Raw genomic sequence first — 22,615 nt, 5'->3', positions numbered from 1 at the left:
CCATGGTGTGGCCTCAAGGTTATAACCATGGTTTTAGTCCCTCGACAGATGTGTGACTGCTCCACATGGAATCACAGGCAAGGAGGAGTAAGTGCATGAGATGAGTAAGTGATCCAGGCTGTAATAGGAGCAGTGTAATGGAGGAGAATATGCCTGTTGTAATGATCCTCCCGGTCAGCCTTTGTCTCTTCAGAGCTGGCTTTGTTTTGGAGGCATTTTGGAGCAGGTCACTTTGTCCCATCTAAAGATGTGCCTGCCTTTGTGTTTGCTCCTGTGGCTGCAGCCTGAAATGCCCAGCAGAACTTTTAAATGAATGATGAAACAGGACACTTTCATTTTGTATCTCACTTTCTCCTTTGGTGATCCAAAGATTCTCTTTTGAACTTACTGTTTTCTTTGTCCCAGTGGTTATTTTAGGCTTGCATGTAAACAAGTGTATTGTTTTAGATGGATGTCTTTGTGGTGAGGATACATGTTATTTGGCAGTCATCCATTCCTGTCCCAATTTCCTCATGCCGTCCCTCCACTCCATGGGGACACTTCACGTAAGGCAACTGCTTCATTGTTAGTGGATTAGGAGCGGTGTGGGTGTGCAGGCTGAAAGTTGCTGTCAGAAGAGGTATCAGTAGTCTGACAGGAAAGCTTTGTTGTGGTCAGACAGCAGAGAGAACCTGGCCTCCCTTTTCTGTGTCCTTTATGGAGTGCTAACAGGTGCCACATAAGGACCCACAGACAGCTTGGCTCTGCTCCTGTCATCTTATGCTGAGGCTAATTTGTGGTAATGAGAATCCAAACACTGTTAATTTATTTGTTCTGCCGATGGTCTTTCCAGAGAGGCAGAACAAGATACTTTTAAACCTACATACTTTTCAGTGACCAAATTAGCTATCAGAGATATGGTGAAAAACTTTGAGCTCAGCAGTTTAAAAAAATGACTGTTCTCTGCACTTGTTTTTGCAGCAGGCAATAGGAGTTGTTCACTTAGCCTCTGAAGGGAAAGCTTCCATGAATGAAAACTTCTTGGTCATAAAGCACTAATTTGTCTTGCTTTTCTGAAATAACATTCATTTGACCTTGAGGGTCAGGTGGTGGTCCCAGTTCCAGTGTTCTCCCAGCTACAGGAGGGAAGATGAGCTTTGGAGCACTGTTCCTCTCACTCCTAACCCAAGGGGGTTTGGCAAAGCTGTGCTTACCTTCTGCTTTATATGGAATGGAAAGATGCTAGTTGGGAAAGCACCTTGCTGCAGTTTCTAATAGCTGCAGTTGCTCAGACGTTGCAGTGCCTGCGTATTGTTTGCCTTGTTGCCATTTGATCCAAGCAGGCAACTGGGAAGGACATGAATGATATGAGATGGAAAGGGAAGCTCGTTGTAGCAGGCATGGAGTCCAGGACTTCTGGTTGTCAGTAAAATGCCTGAAAGTTAATGCCTAGTTGATCCATGAAGTCCTTAAGCTCAAATGTTTTCCTCTGAAAGCCTCCATGGGGAGTGGGGATGACTGGGTGGTTTCAGGGGGTCTTGGGATGGATAGCACTAGTGGGCCCATTAATCAACTGATCCAAACTCTCCCAGACATGAATTATACACTATGCTGCACTCAGAGCTATATGGAGTCAAAAACATTTTCCATTTTCATTTGGCTCAGTTGCAGTGTTGCTGATAATTCTTTTTACTGAATTTAGGAATATCAGCTTGAAATAGGGGTGTCTGGTTAATGGTGTTGAAGTGCAGTGACATTTACAAAACAAAGACTTGGCTGTAGAAATGCACTCTGGATTGAAGTAAATTACTACATGAAGTGTAGCCACAATGCTGGAGATGGATGCAGTCCAAAATCAATGAGCTTTTTAAAAAAAAGCCAACCATCACCAGCAGAAACCTGCCAAAACTCACCACCAGTGCTTCTGGTTCCTGTTTTTTACTGCTGGATTATAGAAATGCAGAAGTGTTGTTTTTTGAATAGGTTTTTGTAGTCCTGTACTGCTTGGTCATTTACTCAGACAAATTGTTACCCGCCCCTTTCCACTTGTTTTGCACTCTGCTGACCTTTGAGCTGAAAGTTGGCCAGGATGTAGAATTTGGTTTGGCTCGTGGCAAAAATGATTTCCTACAGGAAGAGAGGCTCCGCTAGAGTGTTTCTGTCCTATTCCTCTCCCAGAGGACCACTGGATCTGCGTTCTCCAGCAGGAGTGAGAGTTGGGGTTACGGATGCAGTCCAAGGCTGGAATATCCCTTCTTAACTGTGAGCTGCCTGCTGGTGGAACACTGCTGGCTGTGTTTGGGGCTGTAGGTACAAGAAGCCTGTTTTCATCCCTGTGACAAAACCAGCCTTATCTTGGCTGCTGCTGGTCTTAGTTGAAATGTAAACTCAGCACTTTATGGGATACTCTTTGTTTACAGACTTCAAGCACTTTTGGAAAGTACCTCAGTGTGGGTGCATTGGTGCTCCAGATAGGTGAAGGGAGGAACATGGAAGGGAAAATGTTTCCTAAAGTGGCACATCATATGCCATAGGATCCTTCTAAAAAAAGTATTTTTGATTTCTAGAGACCTTGAAGGGAAAGGAATTTTGTCTGATTTTAGTCTCCTGAGGTGTTTGCTGCAGGAGTAGGAGATGCTCCTTTTGTCCTTGATCTTGGCACGGTTGGGCTACTTTGCCCTAAGTGAGGACTGGGTCAGTGTTCCGGAGCAGGTGCAGTAGGAGAAAAGGGATGGCTTTCATCAACTCTGTGGGAATAAGATTCCTCCTTTGTATTTTGGTGCTGCCTGAAAGTTGGTAAATACAGTGTGCCATCCGTTTGGAGACAGGAGTTCCACTAGCTTGCTATCTTGTGTAAAACAGTTTATGTTGGGTGGAGGCAATGGAAGATGAAGAACTGTCAGGCAGGAGAGGCAGAGTCCATCAGGAATAAATGTCCTGTGTGACCAGGAAACTTAGGTGCCATGGTAGTGAAGCATTACCCTGTGGGTAACCAGAGGTGGTCTTCTGGTTCTGCCACCCAGATTTTATCCCCTCTATTGCCACGTGTTTCCATTGCTGCACACAGGACTGTCAGATCAGGTGAGGCTGCAGGGCCACTTCACGCAGTCGTGGGCAGTAAATGAACAGGGAGATCTATCAGAAATATGAACATGCTTCCCTCTTACCCTGGAGACTGATAATACCAGAGCTTGCCAAGTCTAGGCCAAGATGTACCAGTTATCCAGTGGTGCAGTTATCCATTGTTGGGCTCACTGTCCCTTCATTCTTCTTTCCCCAAGTTATCTTTTGGTTGCCACAACAGAATTGTTAATGTTGACTGTGTGCTGATGGCAGCTTTATTACGCTTCAGGTTTCCTGCTTTGAACACGTTGCCTACTTGTTCCATTGTGTCAATTGATCCTGAAATTTTACCATTACAAATGTATTATTTCCCATAAGTTTTTATCTTCTATATGCCACGTATGATTTTAGAGCCCGGGGCTTTGCTAAGACTTCAGTCTTTGTCTGCATGTGGGCTGATGGAAGGGGGTGTTAAATTCTTTCCTGTAATTGTCCTTTTCTCAGCAAAATAAAAAGTTTGCAATGTCCTGCTCCCTAATGCTCTCACCTTTTATCTTCTGAATATTAAAAGGAAATCTTGGTGGTGGTCCAGGGACTTTGAGTAAATATTAACATTACATTGAGAATGGAGATTATTGAACTCACTGTGCAGCTTGTGTATTCTGTCTCTAAACATTCTGAATGGTGTGAGGTGGCTGAAAGACTACCTGTGATGCTTTGGAATAATACATTTTCAGAAGTTGTGTGTACACTTTTGTCAGGATTCTAGATTCAGATTGATGCTTTCATGCTGTATGTTACAAAAGAATCAATAAGTTTCTTCCTTGGTGTCTTGTATTGTTCCATTTTTCATAGATATTGAAATCAGTGGGATGATCTACTATCCACTAATGATTTAAGAAATTGGGTTTATTTCTATGTCCATACAAGTTTAAAATTAAATGTGGAAAAACCCCAAATAAACTCTCACCTTTAAAATTTTCCTGTAGTGCATATTAAACACAAAATGAGCTTGTGCAGAAGTTAATTCCGGCTTCTCATGTCCTCTGAGACTGTGTGCCTCTAGATTTTTTCCATATTGTTTCATTTCCCATAGGATACATAACAGAAAGCAAGTATCTGATGGGTTTTTATGGTTTTCACTGTTTATTCAAGGTTATTTAAATCGTACTGAAAAGATAATTTCCCTAATCAAACTACTGATCCCATTCTGTGTCTCTTTAATAGTGCTACCCTCCTGCATCTAAAAGACACCTTCCATCTTGTATTTTCCAGTGTAATCCATGCTGCTGGTCACCTGTGATCTAAATATCAGGTCCTGTCACAGGCCAGTAATTCCAGCCTTTTCTCTCAGTATAAAAATTCAGATGGGTACAGTTTTGGCTTCTCCTATGCTCCCTTTCGCATTAGAGATGTGTGAGCTGTAAAGATGCTCTGTGCCTTCACTGCCTTCCTTTACAGGCTGTTCTTAAAACTCTCCTTAAGGTCATGGTAAACAAAATACTTGTGAAAGGCCAACCCAAACTCTGATGCATCTGCTGCCTCTTGCACTGACCAGGTTTCTCATGCTTTTGCCCCCTTCTGTCCTTCCTGCCTGTGTATCAGCTGTTGTCTGCCTTGACTCTTACTGGCAGCCCTGAGAGAGGCACCAGGATTTATCCTGGATCTCTACAGCACCTGTGACCCTGGTGTTTTATCAGCATCTCTGACTCCAACAGAATGTAAATAACTGATGATCTTGGTAATTTCTGTGTGCTTCTGATTGCATTAATATATCCCTTGGCTTCTTCTTGTCATTTGGGCAGCTTAAGAAGAAGAAATTACAAGTCTTTAAAAGAATGCAGGAAAAACCAGAGGAATAATGGAGGAAATAACAAAATTCTGATGGCTTTTTTCCCACTTGATTTGAAAGCATACAAAACCTAGGAAGGACACTTAATTCTAGCCATAGAATGGAAATCGCTGTCCTGCAAACCATATCTAGCAAGGATCATGTCCACATAAGTCTTTATAGGATAACTACAGCTAGGGACTGTATTGTTAATAGTGGGTTTCTCCTTAAACATAGGAAAACTCTACATTAAGTCTCACCTATTACACTAAAATGACCTTTTATCCAGTGGCAATCAGCAGTCACACTTGGGAGTCACCAGCACTGTGAGCAGCTTGCTGTTACGAGAGTTCCTGTGCGTTGTATGCAGGTTTGGCTTCTGAAATGGTGCAGTTCTTTCTGAGGAATGCATATGCAGAATGGTGCTTGTGGATAACTGGATAATATTGCCAAAAGCTTATACTGGCAATCATTATATACTTACAAGTGTTGAAGTTTTTGGCTTATTTCTGGAATTGCAATGCTTTGACTGCCAAGCAAAAGTGCTGTATTGTTTAGGTATCTTTGTAACATTCAATTTATTAAATACAGATTTTACAGAACTTCGGCCTGAGGCTTTGAAAGGACAGGATAATTCCATGTGAAGTGCTGAGAGAAATAAACATTAAATACATTTAAAGGAAACAGCAAATCGTCTAGATAAGATATCATCCATTTAGCCTTGATAATCATCATGTAAACTTGCTTCCTGAGCTTGTCTGGCTGTGACTGCCATTTGATGCCTAGAATGTCAGCAATTTGGGGCAGGGACAGTCTCTTCATCATCTATTTATAACTGTTGTTCAGGCAATGTGGGTAGGGCATCTTGGTGCTCCAAGAAGAAATGTAATGAGCGCACACACGTATCATGTGAGCGTGTATTTGGTTATCTTCTATCCCTGTCCGTATTTCACCTGTTGGTGTTCGTATTTCTTTTTTTTCCTCTTCATTCTTCCCAGTACCTTGTCAGGCTGTTGGCTTTATTTTCAGAGTAGAAAAGCATGGTGGAGCTGTAGCCCAATAAACTAATGGTATGTTAGTGGAGATACAAAACACAAAGATCGCTGGAGACAAAGTGTTCATTTATTTAAAAAAAAAAAATACCAAAAAGCCTGCAAAAGCAAAGTGAGCAAATGAATCTGAGGGCTTGGCTACCTGGTATCTCCTTTAGTGTCCTTTCTTCTGGAGTTACACACTTAATTCACAACAGTGTTGTGAAATTTCTGTCATCTCCTTCCTGTGGACTAGAAGGTGGGTGGTTTTCTCCTGTTATTTCCCTTTTGTTCTCAACGTGGCATTTCCATCAGGTGTCATTACTGCTCAGTCTGATTTCATCAAGTCCCTCAACCCAGTGATTCTGCTGCTGGCTCTGGGAGTGCTTCAGGAAATCTGAAATCAAATTCTTCTCCATGCAATCGAGTCCAAGTTCCTGCTTGCCAAAGTTGGTCTGACATTTTGTGAAAAAAGTGGGTGAAGATCTGAGAAAACAATGTGTTCTGACAAAGTTTTGAGTAAGAGTGTGAGTGTATGAAGATCCTGCACAAAACGTTTTTGGAATAAAATGGTTACTGTCTGTCAGTTTGGGGGTATTTCAATGATAATTCAGCTTTTTATTACCCATCCTTCTCTCCCAAAGATGATCAGTTGTTTAAAACTCCTTTTGTTGTTTTATTAGTCCTTTTCATGTGAATTTGAAAACAGGAGAGGCATTTTCTTAGGCCAGTTCTGGATCCAAAATTGTAGATCTTTTTTGAGCAATAGTGTTGGTACTGCAATATTGTAAATTTTGGGCAGCTCAATAAAAATAGGAGTAAAACCCTTGTAGATAGTTTAGTGCAAAAGGAGTAATTTACAGGAAATTCTTCATTTTCACCATTGCGTTTTCAGACTTAACCTTGCACTCTCAGTCATTTTCTTTTTAAGAGAGCAGAATTTCAAAGCAAGTATGTTCAGAGGAACACAGAAAATATAAATAGCTCCTTGCCCCAGTGATGGTGGCATTTCAGTTTGCAGTGTGCCAACTGTAGACTGAGTGGATGAATATTGTACTCAGAAAATTAAATATTTTTTTAGGTTTACAGATACACACTGCCATTGGGGTTTTTTTTGCCTTGGTTTAGAAGGCAAATGTAGAATGACTTAGATTATTTTGCGTTTTTTAGACAAATTAATGAATCTGTTATGCAGATGTAATCTGTTTTCCTTTTAGAGTAATTTGATTATATGCCTTTTAATAATGCTGTGTACCATAACACATTACTGATCTAAACTGTTAGGTGTGAATAAAGTTTTTCTTTTCAGCCAGTTATTAACAGAAAATGACTTGTTGCTGTTGTGGGGTATTTTATTTATGGGCTGGGGCTGCGTAAGAAGCCCTAAGACACTGTAATAAGAAGCAATTGATGGGTCCCAGGCAGATTGCAGTTCCTGTAACACAGGTGACAGGACTACAGACAGATGGAGGGAGTGTGAAAGCAACAGGCTCATGTTTTTCAGTGTAAGAGCAAGCATTCTGAGTTACATTGGGATTTTTAGGTCAGATTTCAGAATTTGCGTTTGATCTTAGTTTGTAATTTTCTTGGTACTGTGGAGTGTCATGGCTTCCTTGGTCACCCATCAGTTGAGAGCACTGGGGCTGGCAGGCTTGGAGGATACTTTAGTTTAAAAAGAGGTGTACTTGATTTTAAATAAGCTTATTCATTCATGTCTTTCAGACAAAACATGTTCAAAAGTTTTTAGAATTGTAGCAGACTATGGAAGTAAGGAAAGTAGAACTGCTGTTACGCTTGTTTTGTGATTGTGTGCTGGTGTGTTTCAACCCCCCATAGCACAAATGGACAAGTACATAGGTCAGTCCTTTTTCACCTCTTTGTCACTTCAGCTTTTCCCCCTTTATCCTCCATGCTTTTCCCTTAGGTGTCTCCCTAGGGGAGGAAGAATGTATGTGCAGAGCAGGGAAATCCTTCTTGAATGCTGTCCCTGTACTGACGGGGCACTAGTGTAGGATCCCTGATTTGGAGTTGGACAGGTGCCCTTCCCCATGGTAAGGCTGTCAGAGCTGCTTTGAAGCAGCGCTTGGGCCAGTCCTCTGTACACCAGTGTGGGGAGACTGGCATTTCTAAGGATGCAGGAATGAGGTGACATCAAAGTAGCTGCTGTGCTATAACCATGTAGAGGTGTCTGCTCAAATCCATGGTGTGTGAACATGATTCTCACTGAAACTGACTCCTCCATATGACTTTTAATGGGCATGGCTTTTCATCTCTCCTCAGAAATATCTGTGAAATGACACATGCAACATACCAGATTTGGAGTTAATGTGGATTCCTGGTCCTGTGCCTTTTTCATGGACATCTGTTTGGATTGCATTTCTATACTTTGGGCCATGCAGATGGAGTGTAAATATTTTGGAAGCAGCTATTGGATTATGCCTTTTGTTTGCTATTTTCCTGAGAGTTGGGGTTTACTTGATGAAGAACTGAATCTCTTAATTGTTACCGGCCTTACAAAAAGCTCAAGACATTTTCTGTAAACTCAGATATCTTAGATTTCAGAATTAGGAAGATCTGTGTGGTTATAGAAAAAATCTGCTGCATTATTTCCTATCCATTTCAGTGGGGAAAGGATTGGTGCTGCTACCTAGCAGCTTCCCACTGACCCTCCCACTGTTCTTCAGGCATTGTGTGGAGGAGCTCTCGGCTTTGGTGTGAATCTGAATGAAAGCAGTGTGAGAATAGGACTTGGAAGTAAGGAACTGATGAGTTATGTCTTTCCAGCATACTCCCAGATCTTTCCCGCAGTCTTACAGGCCTATTTACAACAATTGAAGGGTGGTTTTTGTCAGATGTGAGAGGATCCAGCAGCTTTGTCCTGCTGAGAATAACTTCATCTGCTCTGAATCTCTTAATTGGAAAGGGAAAGGCTTGAGGTTGGCTCCGTTCATTTTCCTGTATTGAGACTTTCGTCTTTGTACCATGCTAAAGTTAGAATCTCTGCAGATGTTTGTATTTGGAATGTAAGTATTGATGCAAACCTTCATGGATTCTTAATAGAAAGAAGAGCTTTAACAGTTCTCACACTTTGCCATGACTGTTTTGCAGTTGTGTAGCATCTTTTCTGATTTGTGCTGTGAAATGCTTTTGAGAACTTCCTTTAGCCTGTTTCAGATTGCTGTGGGAAAGAGGTATGTCTGTAGGGGATATAATAATTTCTTTACCTTTTCTATTGCTGTTTTTGTTGGGTTTCATAGTGTTCATTGTAAACAGGCGGCCATGGACAGGAATAGAGGCTTTTTATAATGATGCGTTGTATGTCTCTGCTACCAGGATTTTAGAGATGCGTATGTAGAAACATGGAACTTTTAAATCTCTTTTCCTCTTTTAGTTGTGTTCTCAGAAGGCTTCTTTGTGCTATCAGTATTTTCCATATGTGACCAGTGGTTCCTGGAATGTTTGATGCCCTGTTCCTCACTGGCACCTTGTGTAGAAGTCACTGCTATGGGAACCACTCCTCATTTCTTCTCTCCATGACCAGGCTTAGCTTGCCCTAGCCCAGCTGCAGAGTCCTGTTTCACCCAACAGTGCTCATACAGCTGGGAAGGCAGTAATTTTGGGTGGACAAACAGCACTCTGAGAAGTACAGCTGTCAAGCAGACAGAAACCAGTTATCTAAGCTAGAACGTCTGTTCTACGTGCATTTAATCACTTCCTCATGTGTTATATCTTCCTTTTTTCTCTTAGTAGTTTTGGGCCAGGTGGTTGTGTGAAAGTCATAACAGAAAATGTGGTCTAATCTCTCTGGAAAACCTTCCCTCTGTTTCTACCCATGCAGGTTGCTCTGAGGAGAAGTTTTGGTGTGTGGCAAAGAGCTGATTTTTTTTTTTTTTTTCTCCTGTGGACTAGAAGTCAGAAATCAGGGCAATTTTTGCATCTGACTCAGCAGGAAATGATCCAGATGCCAGTCATATAGGTGTGCAGTTAACATTAGATGTGAGAATTTTTTGTGTTTTAAAGGCACAGAGATGCATAGGTCTCTGAAATGCTCTTAGAGTCTGCTAAATCTGAGGCACTTCTTTTTGCACAGCGAATGGGGTAAAAACAGGTTATTGGGGTTTGGCAGGACTCACCTCCTGTAGCACACTGCATCCTTCTTTCGTCACTAAACTTGGCAGAAAAGGAGGACGTGGTAGTTGTAAATACGAAGTATGAAATGCTGGAGCACTGCAGATAAAATAATGGCACATGGAATGGGGAGCAGGTCTAAAGGTACAAATATAAAAACGAATTTAAGGAATAGTTTTAATTTTTTTAATGCTTTACACTTCAGAAATACTAACTTCTTCAAGTATAGTCAGCTGGAAAAAAATGGTCAGAAAAAATGAAAGCCACCAAATTGATTGCCAAAAATGTTAACATTTTGGGGGCACTAGCAAATGAGTGGGAAATTAAAGAAACAGCAGACCACCTGCAGGAGGGTGAATCCTTTTAACCCAGACTGCTTTTCTGTGGATTTTTTGGTTAGTTATGAATATATCCATCTTCATGTATGTAACTAATTTCAGTACCCTTGGGAATAATGAAAGAGTGTATCTGTGCCCTGGGAGTAAAGTGAATGTTAGTAATTCAGAAGTGTTTCCTTGAGAAGTTCCTACTGAAGCCACTGCTGTCCTGGAGTCACTGTAAGGATTTATGCACTGCTAAGGTGAGAGTTTTCAGGCATGCAGGTTCTCTCCCTGAGTATGGCACTACTGAGTAGTGCTGGCAGATGTTATTAGGTGGATATAGTACCAGCGAGTGATGAAGTAGCTCTTACCAAGATGAATATTGTTTCTTACCTGAAAACACAGGAATGAGAAAGTCTTCTCTGATTTAAATGTATGTAGCCTTTACAAAACAGAATATAGCATTCACCTTGGCTTTAGTCCAAAAGGAGTTAAAAACCCTGATAATCTTTGCACTGATTTCATTGAGCTTGGGCCCTGCCTCCAAGGATAGAATGAAACTAAAGCTTTTCAATTATGATGCTAAAGAAAAGGGAAGGGTTGTTTCCCCAGTGAGGATTGCTTTATTGGGATGTGCCATGGAATATATTGTTAAGTGGCAAATGAGTGAACTGCAATGGGTATGAGCCAGCTTGAACTCATTACTGAAAATCCTCCTCCTGGCTGCCTGCAAAAATGGATTCCTGAGAGAAGGATCATTCATGGAGTCTTACTGGGGGACAGGAGAAAGTCAGGAAGTGCCAAAAGAACATATGAGATACAAAAAATGTTAAGTACTGACATATACATATGCAAAGAGAGGCGAGCACATGCTCTTTTTTATTTGGATTTAATAATTCAACTTATGGAGATTTAGTCCTGCAGAAGAAGTAAATGTATAAAGAACCAAAACCCACTGTAGTTAATTCTTGTTGAAAACAAAATTACTCTTACATGACCTCCTAAGGTTTTAACTTGCATGCTAAATATAGCAGCAAAAATACTCTTTCACCACCACCCCCCCTCCAGATTTTAAGACTGTTTATCCCACCTTCCTCACTCTGGCTGCTTCTATATGTGGTGGCAAAATTTGGAAAAGATGGAGGAAGAGGACCAATGCTTTGGTACTCAGATGTGCAGAGTAACTTCTGCAAAGGGTATGAGAGAAGGTTAGGGTTCAAACAAAGCAGAGGTATTTTGTTTCACTGGCTGTACCAATATAGTGGGGAAGGAAAAGGGAATATTTTTCTGTGAGACCTTCAGAGTTCTGTGTCCAGAGTATCAAATCATGTAATAACAGATGCCATCCTTCCCTATTAACCTTTCATTTGCCAGTATCCTCAGTCTGGCTTCCTTACAGCAAAGCTGTTACTGTGCAGTACCAAATCTGTTTTGAGGCATTTGTGGCTGTTGTGCAGTAACACACCTGACATCCAACTCATCCAGCCAAGCACACGAGCTCAGGCACACCCAGTTTGCTTCTGCAGCAGATGAGTCTGGAGCTGGGGGCATTGATTTAAGGGGGAAGAAAAGTCATCTTATTTCAGTCTGTCCTGCTGGTGGGGAGCTCTTGTGTGTGTGTGGATCCTGAGGGTCAGTCATTCTCTTTCTTGCACACCTTAACCCTGTGCATGTGGCATTTCACAGCATGAGCCGTCATTTCTTCTGAGTGTACAATTAATTAACTTCAGAGTGGAGGGGAGTTTTTCAATGAGTCAGGTACACTTCAGTTGGAGAACAGGAAATGTCATTTCGGTGGTTTAAATCAGAATTTGTTGTAATTTTTTTCTTTGTAATCTAGACATTGTCTAATGGGCTATGAAGTTTGTCATGTCATTTTTTTTAAAGTATTCACCAAACTTCCTTCCTTCTTTTTTTTCCTAAGTATGTTCATTAGATCTAAGCAGCAAGACTAGCCTCAACAATGATTTTACTTTTGCAGAAAGAAATACCCAAGAATTCAAGGACAAATAAAACATGTAGAAAAAGCTATATGAAAAGAAGTACCTGCACATCTACCCACTGTAGGCTTAGAAATAATGTGCTGATGAGTAGCAAAGATAAAATAAGGCTGGGGATGGCACAGCTTCAAGGAAAATGCAAAGAACTAATGAAGATTTCAAAGATTTTTAAGTTATCTCTCTGTCTGAAAACTGATTCTCCTCATGGCTACTTGCAGGTGGAGTAACTTGAGTGAAGGCTTTTGAGTTACACCAGGTGTAACTGGTGTAAATTACAGCAGCATGAGACTCACGGTGATTTATCTTGTGATGGCAGAGGCAAATCTTACCTGAAGATTCCTGATTCTGTAGAGGATGAAACATTCATTTTCCTGTCATCACTCAAGGCAATAGATAGTTTGATCTAATTTTATAATCTGTCTGAACAGAGCCGTTTTGAGGCTATAAACATTATTTAAGGATGTGCTTTCTTGTATTTCTGAAACCATCATCAAGGTCTTTTCCTCAAGCAGACATCTTTTCAATAGGTCTACTTTTGATCTTATTTTATGACTGATTGGCTTTATAGCAAGTTTTAGTGAGTTTTTATTTCAAGATCAATAAAACTGAAATACCAAAAGCAAAGTGCAGGCTTCCAGCCTACTCACTCTTCCCACCACACACTGTGACACACCTTCTGGGACTGCTGTCATATCAAGTGCCACCAGAACATGTGCTGGGTTTGGTGGTGCAGCACAAGGCCCTGTCTAAGCAGAAATCAGAATGGAGCTGATCTGGCCTTTGCATGTTGCTTAAAAATGTGTATGGTAAGATTACAGGCCTGACAGGATGGAAGCACAGTCAAATGGGAATATACTAATCTGCATTGCTGAAAGTAACAAAACCAGGCACGTCATCCAGTACCTCAGGGTTCTGAGGACTCGGGGTACACTTGCAGTGGGTGAGACTGCTAGATAAGGAGAGGATTAGGGAAGGCAGTTCCCTCTGTTAGTGTGGTATCCAAGCACTTCTCCTGAGTGAAGTGCTGGGGAGCAGCCCCACACGTCTGCACTGAGGCCCAGGAAGAGGCTGCATTGTCTTTCGATGTCCGCTCCTGAGAGAAGGGATGTGCTGTTGCTGCATCAGCATCACTGCCTGCTTGTCCTGACCAAAGATCACTGCAATGTGAACCCAAGATGAGTTTCTGAAGACAATCCCCTTCTCCTGACGAAGATGTCTGCACTGGCACTATCCTGGATGGTGTCTCAGAAGACTTGAAGTTCTTCCAGAGTCTTAAAACAGCCTTCCTTCCTTGGAGGCAGCTGTATGATTGCAAACAGCTACTGCCTCTTGACTCCTAATTGTACAGGCTCCTTTTCTTTAGTGAGTATCTGTGGGTTTATTTTGTGCATCAGAGCAGCCACCTTAAAGCCAGCTTTGCTCTAACACAGCTGTCATTTTTTGTTTTCATGCTTCATGCAGTGCTGTCCAGGCACGTGCCATGAGTGGGGAGTGGGCTTGGTTGCCCACCCCCTCCCTGTGGTGTCTCTCCTCACAGCCTTGTTTGGCTTTCAGTCTCCTGAGAGCATTTCCACACGGTTGTCCAATTTTCTTTGTGACCCTTCAGTAGTGTCACCACAGCTGGAGTCATCCTGGGCTGGGCCCAGCCTCAGCAGGGGCAGAGTGCTCCACTTGGTGTCTGCAGCACATCAGCTCAAGATGCTTGGGGTCTTCCAGCTTAGGAGGGCTGTGCTGCACAGTACAGGTTGTCTAAAAAAAAGAATCTGAACACTCAATATATTGTTGTTCTGTCAAATAAATTTCTTGATGCCTCAGGACAACTCCTCATTCTCATCTTCTTTCCACAGCCATTTGTTGTGACTTTGCTGACTGTACAAGTCAGGGTCAGCCCTGGATTCATGTGCTTTAAAGACAGACACACACATGCTTAGGTTCTTTATTGGCTTGAGACCAAAGAATGTAGCATTCTGTAGATCAAGCATTTTGATTTTGTGCAAGTTTTATTGGTCTGCCAGGATATGAGTTTCAACAGCCTGAGGGCTCTTGAGTGAAGTAACTCAAGTCTATTTACAGGCTAACCTTTGAATTTCTCAGATTCACATGCATGATAATTTGTTTAAATAAAAAATTGTATATAAAAATGGAATTAAACCTTTATGATGACCTTTAGAGTAATTTGGACACATTCTCATCTTGGCTTGCTATTTAAAACTGATGCAGTTACTGATCCATGATGTGGGAAATGCAACTTTATATAAAACTGTTCTAAGATTGTGTTGAGCTGTAAGTGACAAAAGGCTTTTTCTTGTTAGTATTTGGATGCTATTTCTGGTTGGTTGTTTTTGTTTCCAGTGTAGCTTATAAGCGTGAGAGCTGTGGATGTCTTCATTCTTTTATCTTCAAATTTGGACTTCATTTAGATTCTGTCTTTGGTTTTATCTCTCATTGTGCTCATTGCATGGGGGGAGGAGGATCTTGACATTTTCATTATTAAAGTGTTTTACTCTTCAGCTTAAAACCAAAATCTATTAAATATGCATCCTGTATGAAACAAAATTCCAAATATTTTTCATTCCACTTTGTTTTGAGAACCATTTGATGTTGTTGGGTTAAATTGTATTAATTAAAGCATAGATCTACATGTGATGTTTTAGAAGTGGCAGTTAGAGAAGTAGCATGAAGATCCTTTACAGTGGGAAACCATGTGATAACTTCAGCTCTATGGGGTTATTTTTGTTTTGTTTTTTAAAACCTTGTAACAGAGAACAAGTCCTAGAATTTATTTCAAAAACATTCTGAGTTAGGACACTGGTCAGTCAACATAAAATTATAGATCGAATTGAAATGTATGGGAGTGTCACACCAAACCATTCTCAGAAGAATAAAAAAAAAAAGTGTGAGAATCACTTATATTCTCTTTAAAATCTGTTTTGAAAATGTGAGTAGTAATTCTGACACCAGCCAGTCTGAACCCATATAATCTGTTGACTGAAAAGAGTGTGCCTTGTGATTTCATTTCCACCAGGAGATTGCCACCTGCAACATCTTTACTCTCAAGGCCTGTGCAATGACCTTGTGTGATCTGTTAAATAGCTGGAAAAACACACAGTGATAAAGCACATTAAAATTGGGTAATGTGGACACATAATATTGCTTATAAATTGAGGAACAGAATTCATCAAAACTGTTTGTATATCTTTGGCTGGTGCCAGGGAGAATTCAAAAAAAGTAAAAGCCCTCTTATTTTTTTGTGGAAAATGAAATCTTTTTCAATCAGCATTCTTGAAGTGTGGCATTCCTTTCTAAAAGAACCCATTCAGCACATCAGAGGGGCTCTGGGAGTTCCCTGCTGTCACTGGGTGGGATTTAGAGTGTTTCTATTTACAATTCATCAACTTGATTCAAATCAGAACCAGACAGAATCTTAGCTCTGTGAATGTTCTTCAGCATCTCTGGCTAAATGCATCTGTTTTACCCTGGAACAGAACCCGTGTGCTTTGCAGTTACACCTGCAGTAGAAAGACTCCTGTTGATAATGTTAGAATTCCAGAATAACAGAGCTAAAAATCCCACCTAGATCAGCATTAGCAGCACTTGGCATTCATTGCATTTTCAAATCCAAATGCTGTTGTTGAGATATCAAAAGTCACGTGCCTGGTGCCTTGTTAGTGAGAAAACCCAGCCCAAAACATCATAATACGTGCACATGTCAATGTCTCAAACTAACCTTGGATAGCTTCTCATGTAGGCAGCAGAATCTCCTGGTGAAAAATAATGTTTATTAACTACTTTCCCAGTCATGTTATTATTAAATCCATATTGGACATGTTTGCCAGCTGAACAAAATGATTTTGGCTATATGGCATAACAATGAGCTATTCCAAAAAAATTTAAAAGGAAAAGGCAGAAAAAAGCTACTTTTAATAAAAGAAGCCAGATGCTGACTTCATGTATTCTGGGTAAGAAACCCCATGTAAATTCCATGCTCCTTGTTGATTCCCCTTAGTGAAATTATATCTAGTGTTTTGATCCAGTGCAATTTTTAAGGCACTAGCATCTCTTGGCTCGAGAGGCTCCTTATTCTTTCCAGACCAATAAATCTGTGACTGCTGCACTAGGTTGGTTTTAGTGTTTTTTTGCAGTATGGTAACTCATGTTGCCTATTGATGATTTCTTTAGGTTTTTTAGTACCTTCTGACATATTCTCTTCATTCAGTACATCATCTAATAAAAGAAAGTGATGTCATTTTTTGTTTTCATAAATTTTGAAGTGTATTTTCAAATAAAACTGTTTAGGTCCCAGGGAGAAAGAGAACATAAGCACTAAGATGATTATTATAGTACTGTCAAGTTCTAGAGCTTTAAATACAGGTATGACAAGTGTGTGTTATGGCCATGATTTAAATCTGTCAGCAGAGATCTTGTACTGTTCCTGCAGGCTCTGATCTGCAAACACACAGTGTTCTTGACCGGCAGAATTAGAAGCACAAAGGTAAGACCTCAGGAACAGGATTTAGTGCCATGTCTGTTCCTGTTGTTGTCCACTCCAGTCCCAATTTTCAGTTAAAACATGTTCTCCTTTAAACTGGATAAAGTTATTGGATGGCAGTGGACAGAGTTGAGTTTCACACTTTTTTCCTGTGGGATGTCTTGAAATAAAGGTGACAAGGTCATCTAAGGAATGCTCAGAAAGAAATCTGCTCAGAAATGCTCTGGGGAATGTTTTTAGAGCTTTACCTCTCCCAGGTTTTCTATGTGCCATGTCAGTGATTTACATCTTTACTGTAGGTCTTCCAGGTCAAATTCCATGGTAGTGAAAAATTGAGCTTTCCAGCAGCAGAGCAGTTTTTGGCTGTGTGTTTTCAGTTGTGTATGTAGAGGATAGAGTGTTGGAAGTGCAGTTAGAATTGCATGGAACACTCCAGATTTACTGCATTAGCAAGTGGCTGCTCACAGCAGCATTATGGGATAGTGGCTTTCGGGACAGAGGATGGACTGCATGATACTTTGAGTCTTCAGGGAAAGAGGAGGAAATCTCAGGTCTCCCTAGTGAAGCTTTGGATGAAATAGGTGAAACTACATTTCTGAAGGTGAACAGTCAGTGGTAGGTGAGATCTTTTAGAGGAGGAAAAAGTTGCTGAGCAAAGAGGGGCTTGGACTCTGGGAATTGAGGGCATTGCAGTTTGTAGAAGAGGGAAGGATTTTTCTACTGCAGATGTAGAGGATTGTGGAGCAGAAAAAGAAAGGCTGGAAAGATTCAGTGTGTGTGTTAATGATGTCCCTGAAGAGGAAACCAGCAGTAATCCCATTCTCCTCTCTCAGGAGCTTCTTATTCAAGAGTGAGAGCTTCCTGGCAAGGAGATTTTGGAGGAAAGGTGCTGACTTCTGAAGCTTGGGATTTTGATAGGAGTCTAAAGGATTTAGGCTCTTTTTTTTTTAGTAGGAGCAGCTTAGGTAATAGCGTGGTGAATATTCCACCTTGATTTCAAGTGACATAATTTAATTTCATCCTCAGAAGGTAGTTCTGTGCATATGGAGGAGAGAATATTGTCAGGAGCTTGTTTGAGATGTGCAGTGCAGCCCAGAGGTAACAGACAAGCTGATCTATCAAGGCCAAGATACCCTGAACAAAACCAGGGTTTTCTAATGAATCTTTGTAATGAGAAAGTTTTTGCTTGACTTTGATTTGCATACTGGTAATATCACCAAGTCTGGACTGCAGTATTGGTTTTCATGGATCTTGCTTTTTCGCCTTCCTTTTAAGAGGACTCAGCACTTTCTATACAGAAAAAGGAAATCAAGTGCTCCTATTGATAGCATCTCGTGACTCTAAAACGAGGGGCTATCCATATTGGAAAATGGGCGTCTTCAAAATTCTTCTGTGTAGGAGAAGTTATATTGTGGCAGTAAATGCTGTAAGCTGTGTTAGTATGGCCAAATGTGTGTGATGATTCAAGGATTTTTCAGTATTCTGTATATCTTGTAGAGCATGACTTACAATGGGCAATATTTTTTAAAAAAGTGAGTTCATTTTTCAATATAATATTTCTTGTTTCTGTAAAACTCAGATGCATGCAGTGGTTCTAAATGGACCAGTACTCCCTGCAGCATGGCCCTTTTCCCTGCTCCCAGCCTCCTATATTTCTGTTTTAATAGCCTATAGAAATTGAACTGTTCTCCACTTTGCACATCATTTACTTTATGCAGTGAATCACTCAAAGCAGCAAAACTGAAAAGTAATGAGCCATTCACATGATTTTTACTGAAATTAAGACTTCAATACTGTGCTGTTAGTTTCTTGTGATAGCCAGTTGAATGCTTTTCTGATCAGAACAATAATCTTAAGAATGGAATGTCCAGAGAAGGGAAGGGAGCTGGGGAAGGGTCTGGAGCACCAGGAGCAAATGGGGGAGCTGGAGGGGGCTCAGCCTGAAGAAAAAGAGGCTTGGGGGGACCTTCTTGCTCTTCACAACTCTCTGGGAGGAGGCTGGTGAGCATGTAGTGAGATGGGAATCAGTCTCTTCTCCCACGTAACAAGGGACAAGAGGAAATGGCCTCAAGTTGTGCCAGAGGAGGCTTAGATTGGATATTAGGAAACATTTAGTCGTTGTCAAGCATTGGAGCAGGAATATTTTCATGGGAAGTCATTGAGGGAACAGGAGAGCACGAAGACATTGCTAGTGAGACCAAAGAATTGCTTCAGGCAGGAAGCTGTGGTGGGTGCTTTTTTTAAGAAAAAGATGTAAGAAAAAGGAAACTATCTTAGTCAAAATCACCTTTGCTAAATACTGGAGAGCTTAGTGACAGGTATGAATTATGATTAAAGTAGATACTATTGAAATTAATTCCAGCTTTTGTAATACGGCGGTAGCTTCAGAGGAAGCTTATCTGTAGAAAGCCTTGGATTTAATCTCTAGTGATTGTATGAAGACCTGAGATTTATGTAGCGTAATGCACTCAGGTAAAGTATCTAAACAATCCAGTGTGGTGTAAGTTTTTACTTGTTTTGAATTATGTGCAGAAATTTGGTATTAAAAAAATGTATTCCCCGAATGTCTGTCATGTATGTAGAGAAAGCATGGGCTAAAAGCAATGACAGAAGATTCCCAGGGTCCTGAAAGACCAGAATGTGCTTAATTTAAAGAGCATTTTCATCTGGTCCCAAGAGATTATTTACATTCTCAAAATCAAATGCAAGCTTATATTTATATAATAAAATTAAATACAAACTTACATCTATTTGACATAAGCTAAAGCAAAAATTAAGAGAAATCAGTCTGTCCTGGTACAGTAAACTCAGTGCTCTTTCTCCTTTAAATGATTCAGTGCAAGTTGTACATGCAGCTTACTCGAGGGAGACTTGAGTATTTACAGTAGGTCAATAGGAGGTGCTTGTATACTTAGGAGTTTGATAAATGGGCATGAATGAACAAACATTCATTCCAGAGTATCTGTTCTTCATAATGCTTACCTGTGAGGCATAGTACAACTGAAGTTCAAACATTCAAGGGATTCCCAGAAAAACAAACACTGCTTTCTCTTCCAAATATTCTCATCACAGTGTTGTTTTCCAACACTGTTGTGTTCCAACACAGCAGATGTTTAACAAAAGGACTGAAAGTGTTACTCTTTGCTAGTGATACTGTGCAAACAACAAGGTCTGTTTGCAAGATCTTGTCTTAAGCCATGTAATTGACTACAAGTCAACACGTGAATGTGTCTAATATCCAGGATTTTTGATGAAAATCCAGCCTTTCAGAAAGACTTCTGTAGAGGTATTACATCCTTGTAATGCTATGCAAGAGAATGTCAGGGCTCAGAGGTCTGAAAGCAGTGCCTGCTTGATTCCAGGCTGTGGTTCCTTTCTGTTCTGAGCCCATGGCACACTCATAGGGAGCAGTTCTGTTTCCTGTCCCTGGGCTGCTGCTTCTGGTCACTGCCACCTCCACTGGGCTTGCACAGGTGTTTGTGCACGTGGACTGTGAACCTCTTACTAAACTGGCAGAACAAATGGTTCTCTTGAAGCTGCACAGGGACCTTGGAGGGGGTTGCTGTGGCCTGGGTCTCCTCACAGGCAAACAGAGTGGTACCCTGAAGCCTTGGTGTAGATGTGCAATGTGCTGGGATGAGTTCCTTGCCAGGAACTTGCTCAGCTCCAAGCAGGTTAAGAATCATCAGTGTGACGAGTGTTCCCTCAGAAGGCTGAGATACCATGGCTGATGTATCTTGAGTTCACCCTATACCGTGCTGAGTTCTGTGTTCAAAACCTTAATCTGCTGAGGTGGAACAGTTTAAACTAATTTCTCTAATTACTTTTCTAGCATCTAGTTGAGTTTCAGATGTGACCTACGTGAGTTTTTCCTAAGAAGTTTTGGATTCATAAAATCTTCATGTCTCTAATAAAAGACAAACCAGGAGCCTCATTAATATTATTGCCATGACCACTAGGCAGATTCTCAGGCAAAGCTCACATCCAACAGCCCCTGCTTACTTTGGAGCCAGCATTCTTTCCTGAAATGCTCAGTATGATCATGAAAGGCAGGATACCCCAAGGAGGCTGGTAGGATCTGCAGTCTGTGGTCTTGAGAAATTTCCTAAATCAATACAGTGGGTATGAAAATTTATCTTAAATGTCAAAACTTATCTTAAAAATGCATTTTCATTTCAATTGTGACAGTTTAATCTAAAATATATGGTCAATGACATTTTCCTCAGTGTTTAGAAAACGCACAGGTTTTTCCAGGTAATATTGAAGTAATAATTTTTAAAAGCAGAAGATTTAATGCCACTTTAATGCCTGTAATTTTATCCCAGTTACTGTGTATTCTTATGAAACACACACACTTTCGTGTGTGGAGCTGAGCAAAATACCTGCTTTTTAACACTTAGGATAAGGGCCTCAATTCTGAATATTGTCAGCTTTTGATTATTCCAGGTGGTAAAAGGATAAATTTATTACCCAGATAGGACAGATTATTCAAAACACGTGTAGCTGAGGTTGTGAGAATATCCATGGAGGATGAAATGGAGAGAAGAAGGGTCAGTGACACTTGCCTGTGGTTCAGAGATCTCTCAGCTTGTACTGACCTGTTCAAGTCAGTCTGGCAGCATGGCGACAAAATAAATGCAGCTGTATTGCTTCCAGACATGAACTGTCTTGTGCTGAGTGACCTTGGGTGTCGTTCTACTCCTGGCACGAGGGAGCTGCAACCTTGAGAAGCCACAAAAGGATGATTAAAGACCAGTTTTTTTCTCGTGTAGACGCTTAAAAGCTTTGTGGAGGTACCTCATCATCAGCTGTGGGATGAAATAGAAGTTAGTTCCTTGCAACAGTTGAATGTGATTTGCCAGCCCATCAGTTTCCTAATTAGTCTTTTGCAAAACTTCAAAATAATTTAAAGCAGTAATTTAAAGTTATGTAAGTATCAGTTGCTTGAAATCAGCATTTTGAATTATTTAAGTATGTGTTCAGACTAGGGCATGCAGCCACTTGAACTGCAGCCTTTGGTTTGCCCAGTGCCCTGATTCCCAGAGAGTGGGTTAAATTCTGCTTTCCAGGCAGCCTGCAGAGCTGGGGTGCTGCACATGGGCAGGGTGGAATGGGAACATGCATTCCCTTGGTGGAGGAAGTGTGGAGCTGTAACTTCTAACATGTTCTCTCAGCTGGAGTCAGCAGCACAGACTGCTGTGCAGGGCCATCACTGCTTCTTTCATCAAGAAGATTTTTAAGTCATGACTTTTAAATACAGTTTTGGGAGAAATACCCGAATTCTTTCAACTTTATGACTGTGCTGATGAGTTTAGTTTGTTTTAGGCCTTTGCTTTTTGCAGTAGAGGTTTGCCAAGGTTAAGTTCTGTATGCGTGGATTAAATTCAGTGCTGTCTTCTCTATTTTGCCCCCTCATAAGAAAATGTGCTCTGGCTTGGCAGTTGTTACTGTCCTGTGTTTCTATCCTATTCTCTCCCTTTCTGCTTCTATATCTCTGTGAATCTCCTGCGTTGTTTTTCTTATTATTTCTGTCCTGTGACAACTCCAGCCCAGCCTATCTGGCATCAGCCCACAGTCCTGTGTTAAAGAGAGGTGGTTCTGTTCATGGTGTTGGTACCCAGACACTGTCACGGGCTCCAGCTTTTCTGCTGCAGACCTTGGAGGGGAGCATAAACTCAATGTCTTCAAGCCTTTGTGTCAGGCTGTGTGTAGATGTGATAATTGTGTGCTCTTCAATGTAGGCAAGGTTCTCCTTTATTCCCATGGAGGCTGGG

General features: G+C 41.0%; 1 protein-coding gene and 1 long non-coding RNA gene across 3 annotated transcripts in view; both read left to right on the top strand.

The window, feature by feature from the left end:
- Positions 1 to 22,615, top strand: part of LOC125330791 (glypican-5-like) — a 339,300-nt gene that overhangs the window by 26,646 nt on the left and 290,039 nt on the right. The gene's annotated exons all lie outside the window — the stretch shown is intronic.
- LOC125330792 lies at positions 4,722 to 18,831 on the top strand. Its single transcript, XR_007205706.1, has 3 exons — positions 4,722 to 4,732; positions 5,720 to 5,728; positions 18,713 to 18,831. It is a non-coding gene; the product is annotated as an uncharacterized LOC125330792 (long non-coding RNA).

This window comes from Corvus hawaiiensis, chromosome 10 (genome assembly GCF_020740725.1).
Source record: "Corvus hawaiiensis isolate bCorHaw1 chromosome 10, bCorHaw1.pri.cur, whole genome shotgun sequence".
NCBI classification, from domain to species: Eukaryota; Metazoa; Chordata; class Aves; order Passeriformes; family Corvidae; genus Corvus; species Corvus hawaiiensis.
This window is presented reverse-complemented; position numbering and strand designations above follow the sequence as displayed.